Raw genomic sequence first — 12721 nt, 5'->3', positions numbered from 1 at the left:
GGAAAGTGAGCGGTGCCTCTCAATGTTAAAAAGAGTCACTTCTTCACGTTAAAAAAGTATGCGAAGAAAGTACGAGCGTGGACAGTTCCCTTTGTATTGATTATACTGATGAATTAAAACAGCTTTCGAATGGCTACGGACCACGCAACATATTCAACGTAGATAAAACCAGGACTTTTCCCCTATAAATGTCTGGTTTTTAGTACACTAACATTGGAGGACGATTGAACAAGGACAGAGTAACTATCCTTCTAGCCTGTAACATGGACATATCTAAGAAGTTGAAACCACTCATGGAAATCTGTAACACAACGCTATTTCAATGGAATAAAATCGCTTCCCACAACTTACCGCTCAAACAAGAAAACATGGATGACGACTGAGTTGTTTAACGAATGACCGACCTCAGTTAACAGGGATATGAAAAACGAGAAACACAAAATTTTACGGCTTTTGACAGTTGCACTGTACATAACAAGCCACCACCGCTCGATCACGAAAAATGGATTTTTCCTCTCACCCGGGACGAGATCAAGATTGTAATAATTGAACCAGGGAATTATACGAAATTTTAAAACTCTCTACCGCAGAGGAATTCTTTCACTAGTGGTGAATAGCACTGAAAAAGTTGAGGAAGCGAATATAACAGTTTTGAATGCTGCAACCATGACTGATAAAGCCTGGAAATATGCCAGCACTACCACTCATTACAACTGCTTCAGAAATGGCGGGTTTATAATGAAAAAGGAAAACGCGGAACAGTCATCAGAGTCACGAGATTAAATGAACTCAATCCTTCCAGTCTGAGGCTGGAAGGTTCTACCCTACTGTGGTGAATTAACCTTTGGGGATTTCGTTCATGTTGACGATGCCGTCGGTGTCTATGCCCATGGTCTTCGAACCGATGCTGAACTGTTGGCCTGTCAGGATGAGGAAGACGGAGATAACGAAGAAGAACCGCCATATCCTCTCATATTGAGCGAGGCAAAGTCCTGGCTTCATACCCTATACTCATATGCCCCCAGAATGGAAGCAATTATTTCTTCTCAACTCTCATCACCATTGAAAATTCGCTAAACATCTGCACAGTACCAGATGGATGTCATTATCTCAAAAGAAAATCACCGACTACTTTTCAATATGACGTAACATTTACATTAGTATGTTTTTATATATACAGTATGTTTGTACCATATGTGTATATCCGTGTATTACTTTTCATACAATTAAAATAAATGAATTACTATACAGGTTGTGGCAAATAAAAGTGGCCCGGACGAGTGGATGTGATTCAACGTGAATCTGTGGCAGCATTAACGGAGAAGGAAAAGACCTACAGTTCCTTCCAACAGGACGGAGCAACTGCCCATACTGTCGGCCGAACCTTGGAGCACATTTACACAGTCTTCATCCCTGAAAGAGTTGTTGGCCGAGGTCAGTCTGGTCACTGCCCTAGCTGGCCACCCAGCTCACCTGATCTGTCAGTGTGCGGTTACATTTTGTGGGGAATCCTCGAGTTTGTGGTGTATCGCAGCAACCCTCAGAGTCTTCAAGAACTGCAGCAGAACATTTCGGATGAGACTACAGCAATTTCAGCAGGTCAGCGTCGATCCGCCTTCAGCAACTTGCTGACCAGAGCCCAAAAATGCCAAGAGTTGAATGGTGGTCACTTTCAACATCTGATGTAGGCAAGTTAGTACTGCATTTCCTTTATTTACCGTGTTTCTTTGTGCCCTGGAATTTTGTTCTCTGAGCCACTTTTATTTGCCCGATCCTGAGTAAGTAATATGTATGTACTTCGTACTATCGGTAATTCGAACTTTCTTCCTGGTCTCTTGAGTTTCAGATTATCGAGAGTCGACTGTAATAACAAACATGTAATGAAACATGTAAATGAACAATTCACTGACGAGCATACGATCATTCCTAGCCTGTTGTAGTCACACGTCATCAAAAAGAAAAAATCCGTTAACAGGACTTATTTATACTGTTCACATCAGTGTGCTGAAAGTTTACAGAAGTCAGAGTTAAAGGAACACATTTCTTGTTGCCACTAATAATGTATAAAAATCAGTCAGTTCTACCAAAAAATTCTTCAATGGAGTCGAAATAAATGGCCACCAAAAAACCCATTTGGCTGTTGTTAAACTCAACCTTATTGGTACGTAAAACAGTTTTTATGACTACTGGCGAGTTATTGAAAATGTGTGTTCCTGAATAATGGACACTATTCTGTACCAAAGTAATTGATTTTAAATATTAATGAAAATTATATTCATTTCTACTATTGACTCCGTGAACTGAACTATTGGTTTGTAAAAGAGATGTAATTTATGCTAAACTTCATTAAGGAGGAAATATATTGGCAAGCAGTAGTTAATGTTCCCAATTTGATGCACAGCCGACTCCACAAAGTTCTTGAGTTCGATCCATAAACAATTCACATATCACTTTCTGGATATTAAAAACTTTTGTTGACTTCGTGATGAGGTACCCTTAACATTTATCCCGTATGAGAAAATGGAACGAAAGTAAACGGAGTATTTTTATTTTTATATCAAATTCCTGGCAACATCTCATTTCAGATAAAGATTTGTTTAGTCACTTCACCAGTTCCTTGATATACTCCTCCAAGCTTAATTGATTATCGTGTAGTAATCCCTAGCATTTAACACTGCCGCTGCTGGTCATATTTTAGGCACATAGTGGGGTAACACGTCCTACAAGTTCTGAATTGCATATAGTGGGTTTTCTTCAAAATTTAATGACTGAAATTTGTCTGCATCCACTTTTAATAATCGTGAAAAAATCATTAAGTGACCTTTCTAAAACTATACTTTATTTGCTAAATATTGCAATGTTGTGTCATTTGTAAACGAAAAAAAATTTGGTGTCTGGTGTTATTACAGATGAACGGCTATTTATATACACAAGAAGAGGTAAGGTCCCTAAGATGCTACCTTTTGAGACAACACATGTAATTATTTCCCAGATAGATATTATTTGATAGCTTTCCTATTGACACACTTTTGTTTCCTACCAGAGAGATACGATTTGAACCATTTTGCAACATTTCTTCTTACTTCGTAATATTATAATTTGCTTAACAAGATGTTGTGATTTACACAGTCAAGTGTCTTTGACAGACTACAAAATATATCAGTAGCCTGTAATTTATTGCATGATTAATTAAGAACTTGATCGCTCTATGTGTAAATAGCTTTCTGGATATTGGAACGCTTTAGAAATCCGAGACATTACTTTGACAATATATTATTTGTAGCCCAACGGTTAAGCAGCTGGTTATATATTACCTTTTCTAAAATTTTCGAGAATGCTGACAACAGTATAATTGTACTGAAATTTAACGCTGTTTCGTTCTCTCCTTTCTTATACAAAGGCTTAACTTCAGAATATCTCCACCATTTGGGAGATATTTCATTGATGAATGACTGGTTACACAAGAGTATTAATATGGTACTTAACTCAGAACAACATTATTAATTAAACGTCGTTTCTATTTTCTCATAACCATAGAATTTTTTTCATTTTAACATTTTATGATGGTGTAGTGAAGATCATATTCATATTACTCAAGTTACTAGTAGCAGGTAGTCTGAGGTATTCCACGGCGGCATCCACTGGACATGAAAACCCCATCTTTTCAGTAACAATTATGAAATGCTTGCTAAAAAATTTTGCAACTCTGTACACATCAATTACCAATTTGTAATGTACTTTTTATGTTACCCGCTCCTCTTCATTTCTGGCTCTACCATTCCCCTTGACTATGTCCCATATTGTCATTATTTTGTCACCATGTGACTATATTTTTCTCATAATGCAATTTCTCCGATGCCTGTGTTACTATCCTCATTATTTTGCAGTACATCTTGTAATGAGCCATAGGATTAATATCAGAGCTGTTTCTGACTGGTAGTTAGATTTTTTTGTTTGTAAAATACATTTATTCCTTGAGTAATCTGCGTCTTCTTTCTAGACTTCGCTCTAATCTGTACAATTTTTTTGGGGAAAAAGCTTCCAAATAAGATAAGGACCCTATTAATAAAAGTGTTGTACTTTTCGGTGATGCAGGTAGCACTGTATTATCACTCCAGTTTATGTCTTTGAGCAGTTGCCTAAACTAATCAATTCCTGGCTTACTGAATACACTATTTAACTCAAATTTAGTAGATTTTGTATCCTGACCACTGTTAACATTTAACAAAAAGAATTGCATGATCTGAGACTCCATTGACTACTGTTTTTGTAATGCAATTTTGTTCATTAGACTTTTCTACAAATATATTACCAATGGCTATTTTTTGAACAATTCACTATCCCATTTGGGATATTTATGGTAGGTATTAAATATAATGCTAATTTTACTAACGGCAATAAATTCATACTAGAAGAGATTTTAAGGAAATTTACACCAGAGTAAGCAGCAATCACAATTTATTTTTTTCTTTTACTCTTAAATATATCAGTAGTGCTTCTAAGTGATTTATGAATACATTAAAATTACTTGAAAGTACCTGATGTTCACTTACTATTATAAAGGATTTATTATGACATTCTGTTGCACATGCTTCCATAGCTACTCTAAGCTAATTTGATGGATATCTTTGTTCCTAAGTTTATGGCAATTACTGTTAAATATGTAACTCCTCCTTTTCCCATTTCTGTTCTAAAGAAATAAGACGCTGACCTATGCCCCGCTAACACTTAACACATCTGTGCCAGTCGTTACTTACGTTCAGAGAGGTAGATTATGTCAACTGGGTCTGCTGAGTGTCATTCATGAATGCAGAAGCCACAAGCTAGAATTATGTTGTCGAATTTCTTTATGAAACGGAATGTTTTGTCAATCCTAGCCTTTGTTAAAACTTTGTTTCTTCCTATCATCTCTATTTTGGAAAATGTGCTGCTCTGATAACGGTATTTTATCACTCATGACAGTGCCTCTTCCACCCTCCCCCCTCACCCTCTCCCGAGTTTTCTGCTGTTAGCTAACCAGTTTAACCGTCATTTTCCTGTTCAAGTGAAGGAATGCCTTGTATAATTCCATTTACTGACGGGATCCACAGGATCACAGTAATACGTGACACTTCACACGACAAAAGCAGCCTTTCCAACTCTACGTTAACTACCCTGACCCTGACAGAAGAGTTCAAATGAAGTCGGTCATGACGCCTCAGAACAGATACAAACTCGACATTTGTATGTCTCAATGTCGATGCAGTCTTTATCAGGTCACACTCTATTTTGTACCTAGGATCTGTCAATACTATTGCCTGGTCACATACTATAACCATCGAGTCTTCCTTCACCAAATCTTTACATGGCTATGCTACGTCCCCTGTTTCCTGGTACAGGCCAGCATTGTATTTAAAAAATCGTACTTCAGATGCAAGCTGGCCTGTACCTCCTGCTTCCTTCTGTTACCTGTCATACTTTCCACGTCTCACTACCCATCTTCCTCCTTAACATATCTAAATCTTTCCTAATCATATCTGCATACACTACAAAAACCACTGAAGAGTCTCATTGACTTCTCCAGTTCCCAAACCACAACACTCACCTCAATGGAAAAAAACTACAGCATCCATCACACAATAGTCCAGAACTAATAATTCTATAACAAGTCAGGCACTTTCCACTCATGGTTGAATAATAATTTAGTGAGAATAGGTCCAGTAAATTATCAATAAACAAGAAAGCACATTTACAAAACTTTGACTTACATGCAACTGTATGTCAACAATTTACGAGTGCAAAGCTGCTGATCCAAATAATTTAAAATTTACACTGCCTTTTGCAAAAATAAATGAAATAATGAAGGCATACCAGCTACTTAAATTGTGGGATAGAAAATAAAAATTAAAGGAGCTTCTCTACATTTTGTGCGCCTAAACGTAAACAAAACTACAACAACCCGACTTTACGATCTTTTCGCATTTTTTTGGAGCAATATGTATAGAAAATGAGATAATTAATACTATGCTTTAAACTCATACTAATAAACGCAGTTACACAATAGTCTGTAACATGTAATAAAATAATGAAGATTAGAAAAGGGCAATTTGATAATTTAATACTAGATGAGTACTGTCTGCCTGATGTTTAATGGTCTCCTGGGCTTCCAGAAGATTCAGTTTTCGCCTTTTGTTTTCCAAGTTGAGGACACTGGGCTGTGTATGGTAGCTGTGAAATACTTAAAGAAATCTTCAGGCGCATATATAATTGTGTTCCAGTTGTTAGAAACTGTGGCATATGCGATGCAAACTGATGAAATTGTCTAAGGATTATCTTCGTTTTTTCAGATTTTTTGCAATCATTTCTCTTGTCAAATTGTCGTTGTACCTTCCCACATTCTTTGTAAGGCTATTACTGTTCGATGAATAGTAGACTCCACCATAGAACTAAGATTTTTAGTTTTTGAACTAGTACCTTGTGAACAGTGTCGTCTCTTCTGGTGATTTTCTCTTCACCATACACGGACAATCTTGAACTTACTTGTACATTGTCAGAGATATCTCGTAGGTTCCTCAGTCGCCGCATAAGCGGTGATAATGAGTGACACGAGAGAGGCCCTCCATCTAAAAAAAATTACTATTATTAAACACATAAGCGCTAAAGAAACTGGTATAGGCATGCGTATTCGAATACAGAGATATTTAAACAGGCAGAATACGGCGGTGCTGTCGGCGACGCTTATATAATACAACAGGTGTCTGGCGCAGTTGTTAGGTCGGCTACTGCTGCTACAATGGCAGATTATCAAAATTTAAGTGAGTTTGAACGTGGTGTTACAGTCAGCGAACGAGCGGCCGAACACAGCACCTCCGAGGTAGAGATGAAGTGGGCATTTTCCCGTACCACCATTTCAAGAGTGTACTGTGAACATTAGGAATTCGGTAAAACATCAAATCTCCGACAAGCTGCGGCTGGAAAAAGATCCTGCAAGAACGGGACCAACGACTGAAGAGAATCGTTCAACGTGACAGAAGTGCAACGCTTCCGCAAATTGCAGCAGATTTTAATGTCGGGCCATCAACAAGCGTCAGCGCGCGGATCATTTAACGATACATCATCGATACGGGCTTTCGAAGCCGAAAGCCCACTCGTATACCCTTGATGACAGCTCGACACAAAACTTTACGCCTCTCCAGGACCCGCCAACCACGACATTGGAGTTTTAACGACTGGAACTACACGACACAAAGCTTTACGTGTCACCTGGGTTCGTTAACACCGACAATGGACGGCTGATGACTGGAAACATGTTGCCTAGTCGGAGGAGTCTCGTTTCAAATTGTATCGAGCAGATGGACGTGCATGGGTATGGAGACAACCTCATGAATCCATGAACTCTGCATTTCACCAGGGAACTGTTCGAGCTGGTGGAGGCTCTGTAATGGTGTGGGGCGTGTGCAATTGGAGTGGTATGGAACCCCTGATTCGTCTAGATACGACTCTGACTGGCGACACATACGTAGGCATCCTGTGTGATCACCTGGATCCATTCATGTCCTTTGTGCATTCCGACGGACTTGGGCAATTCCAGGAGGGCAATGAAACACCCCAGACGTTCAAATGGTTCAAATGACTCTGAGCACTATGGGACTTAACATCTGAGGTCATCAGTCCCCTAGAACTTAGAAGTACGTAAACCTAACTAACCTAAGGACATCACACACATCCATGCCCGAGGCAGGATTCGAACCTGCGACCGTAGCACTCGCGCGGTTCCGGACATCTACATCTACATCACATCCATACTCCGCAAGCCACCTGACGGTGTGTGGCGGAGGGTACCTTGAGTACCTCTATCGGTTCTCCCTTCTATTCCAGTCTCGTATTGTTCGTGGAAAGAAGTATTGTCGGGTTGCCTCTGTGTGGGCTCTAATCTCTCTGATTTTATCCTCATGATCTCTTCGCGAGATATACATAGCAGGGAGCAATATACTGCTTGACTTTTCGGTGAAGGTATGTTCTCGAAACTTCAACAAAAGCCCTTACCGAGCTACTGAGCGTCTCTTCTGCAGAGTCTTGCACTGGAGTTTATCTATCATCTCCGTAACGCTTTCGCGATTACTAAATGATCCTGTAACGAAGCGCTCTCCGTTGGATCTTCTCTATCTCTTCTATCAACCCTATCTGGTACGGACCCCACACTGCTGAGCAGTATTCAAGCAGTGGCCGAACAAGCGTACTGTAACCTACTTCCTTTGTTTTCGGATTGCATTTCATTAGGATTCTTCCAATGAATCTCAGTCTGGCGTCTGCTTTACCGACGATCAACTTTATATGATCATTCCATTTTAAATCACTCCTAATGCGTACTCCCAGATAATTTATGGAATTAACTGCTTCCAGTTGCTGACCTGCTATATTGTAGCTAAATGATAAAGGATCTTTCTTTCTATGTATTCGCAGCACATTACACTTGTCTACATTGAGATCCAATTGCCATTCCCTGCACCATGCGTCAATTCGCTGCAGATCCTCCTGCATTTCAGTACAATTTTCCATTGTTACAACCTCTCGATATACCACAGCATCATCCGCAAAAAACCTCAGTGAACTTCCGATGTCATCCACAAGGTCATTTATGTATATTGTGAATAGCAACGGTCCTATGATACTCCCCTGCGGCACACCTGAAACCACCTTACTTCGGAAGACTTCTCTCCATTGTGAATGACATGCTGCGTTCTGTTATCTAGGAACTCTTCAATCCAATGGCCTGATAGTCCATATGCTCTTACTTTGTTCATTAAACGACTGTGGGGAACTGTATCGAACGCCTTGCGGAAGTCAAGAAACACGGCATCTACCTGTGAACCCGTGTCTATGGCCCTCTGAGTCTTGTGGACGAATAGAGTGAGCTGGGTTTCATACGACCGTCTTTTTCGAAACCCGTGCTGATTCCTACAGAGTAGATATCCAGACTCCAGAAAAGTTATTATACTCGAACAAATTACGTGTTCCAAAATTCTACAACTGATCGACGTTAGAGATATAGGTCTATAGTTCTGCACATCTGTTCGATGTCCATTCTTGAAAACGGGGATGACTTGTGCCCTTTTCCAATCCTTTGGAACGCTACGCTCTTCTAGAGAGCTACGGTACACCGCTGCAAGAAGGGGGGCAACTTCCTTCGCGTACTCTGTGTAAAATCGAACTGGTATCCCATCAGGTCCAGCGGCCTTTCCTCTTTTGAGCGATTTTAATTGTTTCTCTATCCCTCTGTCGTCTATTTCGATATCTACCATTTTGTCATCTGTGCGACAATCTAGAGAAGGAGCTACAGTGCAGTCTTCCTCTGTGAAACAGCTTTGGAAAAAGACATTTAGTATTTCGGCCTTTAGTCTGTCATCCTCTGTTTCAGTACCATTTTGGTCACAGAGTGTCTGGAGATATTGTTTTGATCCACATACCGCTTTGACATAAGACCAAAATTTCTTAGGATTTTCTGCCAAGTCAGTACATAGAACTTTACTGTCGAGTTCATTGAACGCCTCTCGCATATTCCTCCTCACACTACATTTCACTTCGCGTAATTTTTGTTTGTCTGCAAGGCTTTGGCTACGTTTATGTTTGCTGTGAAGTTCCCTTTGCTTCCGCAGCAGTTTTCTAACTCGGTTGTTGTACCACGGTGGCTCTTTTCCATCTCTTACGATCTTGCTTGGCACATACTCATCTAACGCATATTGTACGATGGTTCTGAACTTTGTCCACTGATCCTCAACACAATTTGTAATTGAGACAAAATTTTTGTGTTGAGCCGTCAGGTACTCTGAAATCTGTTTTTTGTTACTTTTGCTAAACAGAGAAATCTTCCTACCTTTTTTAATATTTCTATTTACGGCTGAAATCATCGATGCAGTAACCGCTTTATGATCGCTAATTCCCTGTTCTGTGTTAACTGTTTCAAATAGTTCGGGTCTGTTTTTCACCAGAAGGTCTAATATGTTATCGCCACGTGTCGGTTCTCTGTTTAAATGCTCAAGGTAGTTTTCAGATAAAGCACTTAAAAAAATTCACTGGATTCTTTGTCCCTGCCACCCGTTATGAACGTCTGAGTGTCCCAGTCTACATCCGGCAAATTAAAATCTCCATCCAGAACTATAACATGGTGGGGAAATCTACTCGAAATATTTTCCAAATTATCCTTCAGATGCTTAGCCACAACAGCTGCTGAGCCAGGGGGCCTATAGAGACATCCAATTACCATGTATGAGCCTGCTTTACCCGTGACCTTCACCCAAATCATTTCACGTTTCGGATCTCCGTCTATTTCCTTCGATACTATTGCACTTCATATTGATATAAACACGCCTCCCCCTTCACTGTCCAGCCTGTCTCTGCGGTATACATTCCAATCTGAGTTTAGGATTTCATTACTGTTTACGTCTGGTTTCAGCCATCTTTCTGTCCCTAGTACTATGTGGGCATTCTGACCGTTTATTAATGAGAGCAGTTCTGGGACATTTCTATAGACGCTCCTGCAGTTTACTATTAGCAAATTAGTATTGTTGTTATTGCCTGTTGCATTTTGCCTACTCCTACCTTGCCGCGTCTCAGGAGGCGTCATGTCGGGCCTAGGGAGGGAATTCTCTAACCTAAAAAACCCACATGTACCCTCCACAAGTACTCCGCTACCCTTGTAGCCGCTTTCTGCGTGTAGTGCACGCCTGACCTATTCAGGGGGACCCTACATTTCTCCACCCGATAGCGGAGGTCGAGAAATTTGCATCCCAGATCTCCGCAGAATCGTCTGAGTCTCTGGTTTAAGCCTTCTACTCAGCTCCAAACCAGAGGACCGCGATCGGTTCTGGGAACGATACTGCAAATAGCTCAGATTCCACCCCGCGAGCGAGGGTTGGGGTTGGGTTGTTTGGGGAAGGAGACCAGACAGCGAGTTCATCGGTCTCTTCGGATTAGGGAAGGACGGGGAAGGAAGTCGACCGTGCCCTTTGAAAGGAGCCATCCCGGCATTTTCCTGGAGCGATTTAGGGAAATCACGTGCGAGCGAGGCTTTCCGCCTACACCAACTCCGCCAACCGCATGTACGAACTGAGGATGACCTCTGAACCTAGATGGCAGGAGTCATTGGTGCCGACATGAGCAACAATTTGCAGTCGGGTGCACCTATCTCCTCCACATCTCGGATGAGACCCCCCGGCAAGCAGACAGAGTGAACACTGGCCTTCTTCCCCGACCTTTCCGCTATTTCCCTAAGGGGCTCCATCACCTGCCTAACGTTGGAGCTCCCAATAACTAATAAACCCCTCTCCCTGTGCGCCTGCTCGGACCTTGCTGAAGTAGCGGCCACATGTCCACTCACAGGCAGAGCGGGCGATGCCACACGGCCAGCCTCCACATTGACCCTCCGTCTCGTGCGCCGCAAACGCCGCTGAACCCGCCACGCCCCTTGGGGAGAGGGTGGCCCAACCGCGCCCGGTACCCTCGAAGAAGCGCCTAGAACCGCTCCGCCACCGCGGCCGGCCCACACGTTCAGAATGGCTACAGAGTGGCTCCGGGAACACTCTACTGAGTTTGAACACTGCCAATGACCATCAAACATTAACATTTTTGAGCTTATCTGGTACGCTTTGCAACGTGCTGTTCAGAATAGATCTCCATCCCCTCGTATTCTTACGGATTTATGGACAGTCCTGCAGGATCTATGGTGTCAGTCCCTCCAGCACTACTTGAGACATGAGCCGAGTCCATGCCACGTCCTGTTGCGGCACTTTTGCGTGCTCGCGGGGCCCCTACAAGATATTAGGCAGGTGTAACAGTTTCTTTGGCTCTTCAATGTAATGTTGTTATTATTATGAAGCAACTTGGGAATTACAACGAAATGTTTACACAACACCACTAATTATTGTTTCTATGCCTTTCAGAAGCTACGGAACGAGGTGACACAGTGGCTAGCACACTGGCTTCACATTAGGGAGGACGACGTTTCGAAACGCCGTCGGCCATACAGATTTAGGTCTTCTGTGACTTCCCTAAATCCGTCCACGCAACTGCCGGAATGGTTCCTTTGAGAGAACACGGCCTATTTCCTTCACCATCCTTCTTTGTGGTCCGTGTCTGATGACCTAGTTGTCGATGGGATGTTAAACTCTAAGTGTCCTTTCCTTCCCGAAGTGTAAGATCAACATAGAATCCCCATTTTTTTTTATCAGAAACGATATGTTTCTTAGAACAGAAAATCGTATTCTGTAATTGAACTTGCGATACTTTTCACACCAAGTCTCTCCTCCACTCCCTTTCTTCTTAGGGTGTACTCAACTGCAGAAACATTTTTCGACCATGGTGAAACCCAGAACATTTCGTGTGACATTCATGTAATAGTAGCCTCTTTCAGATCTCTCCAATGTAATCTTCAAAATGGCGTTGTTGCATTTCATTCTCGCGTATACTGTACAGGACTCACTCTCTGGATGTAGCTTCCATCGACCAGTTGTTGTGTTCATGCGTTCTCTTACGGGATTTAATCCAGTAATTGCACGGGTTACCATTCCTCTCTTGTGTGCCACGTTCTAGTGAAGCACTTTACTATTAAACTACAAGTTTGTGTTAGAGATTTCGGGCGTGGAGCCGGATGTTTTCCAGCACAGCATTATACATTACTACGTTATACATTCGCAACTGTACAAACGTGGGAGCGGTAAACATTAAATCACACAGTTTACTTCGT

General features: G+C 41.5%; 1 protein-coding gene across 2 annotated transcripts in view; it reads left to right on the top strand.

Moving 5' to 3' along the window:
• The window catches only part of LOC124788138, a 181993-nt gene that overhangs the window by 42309 nt on the left and 126963 nt on the right, over positions 1-12721 (top strand). The window lies entirely within an intron of this gene.

Source organism: Schistocerca piceifrons, chromosome 3, assembly GCF_021461385.2.
Source record: "Schistocerca piceifrons isolate TAMUIC-IGC-003096 chromosome 3, iqSchPice1.1, whole genome shotgun sequence".
In the NCBI taxonomy this organism is placed as follows: Eukaryota; Metazoa; Arthropoda; class Insecta; order Orthoptera; family Acrididae; genus Schistocerca; species Schistocerca piceifrons.
Note: the sequence above shows the minus strand (reverse complement) of the source record. Positions and strands in the feature narration are given on the sequence as shown.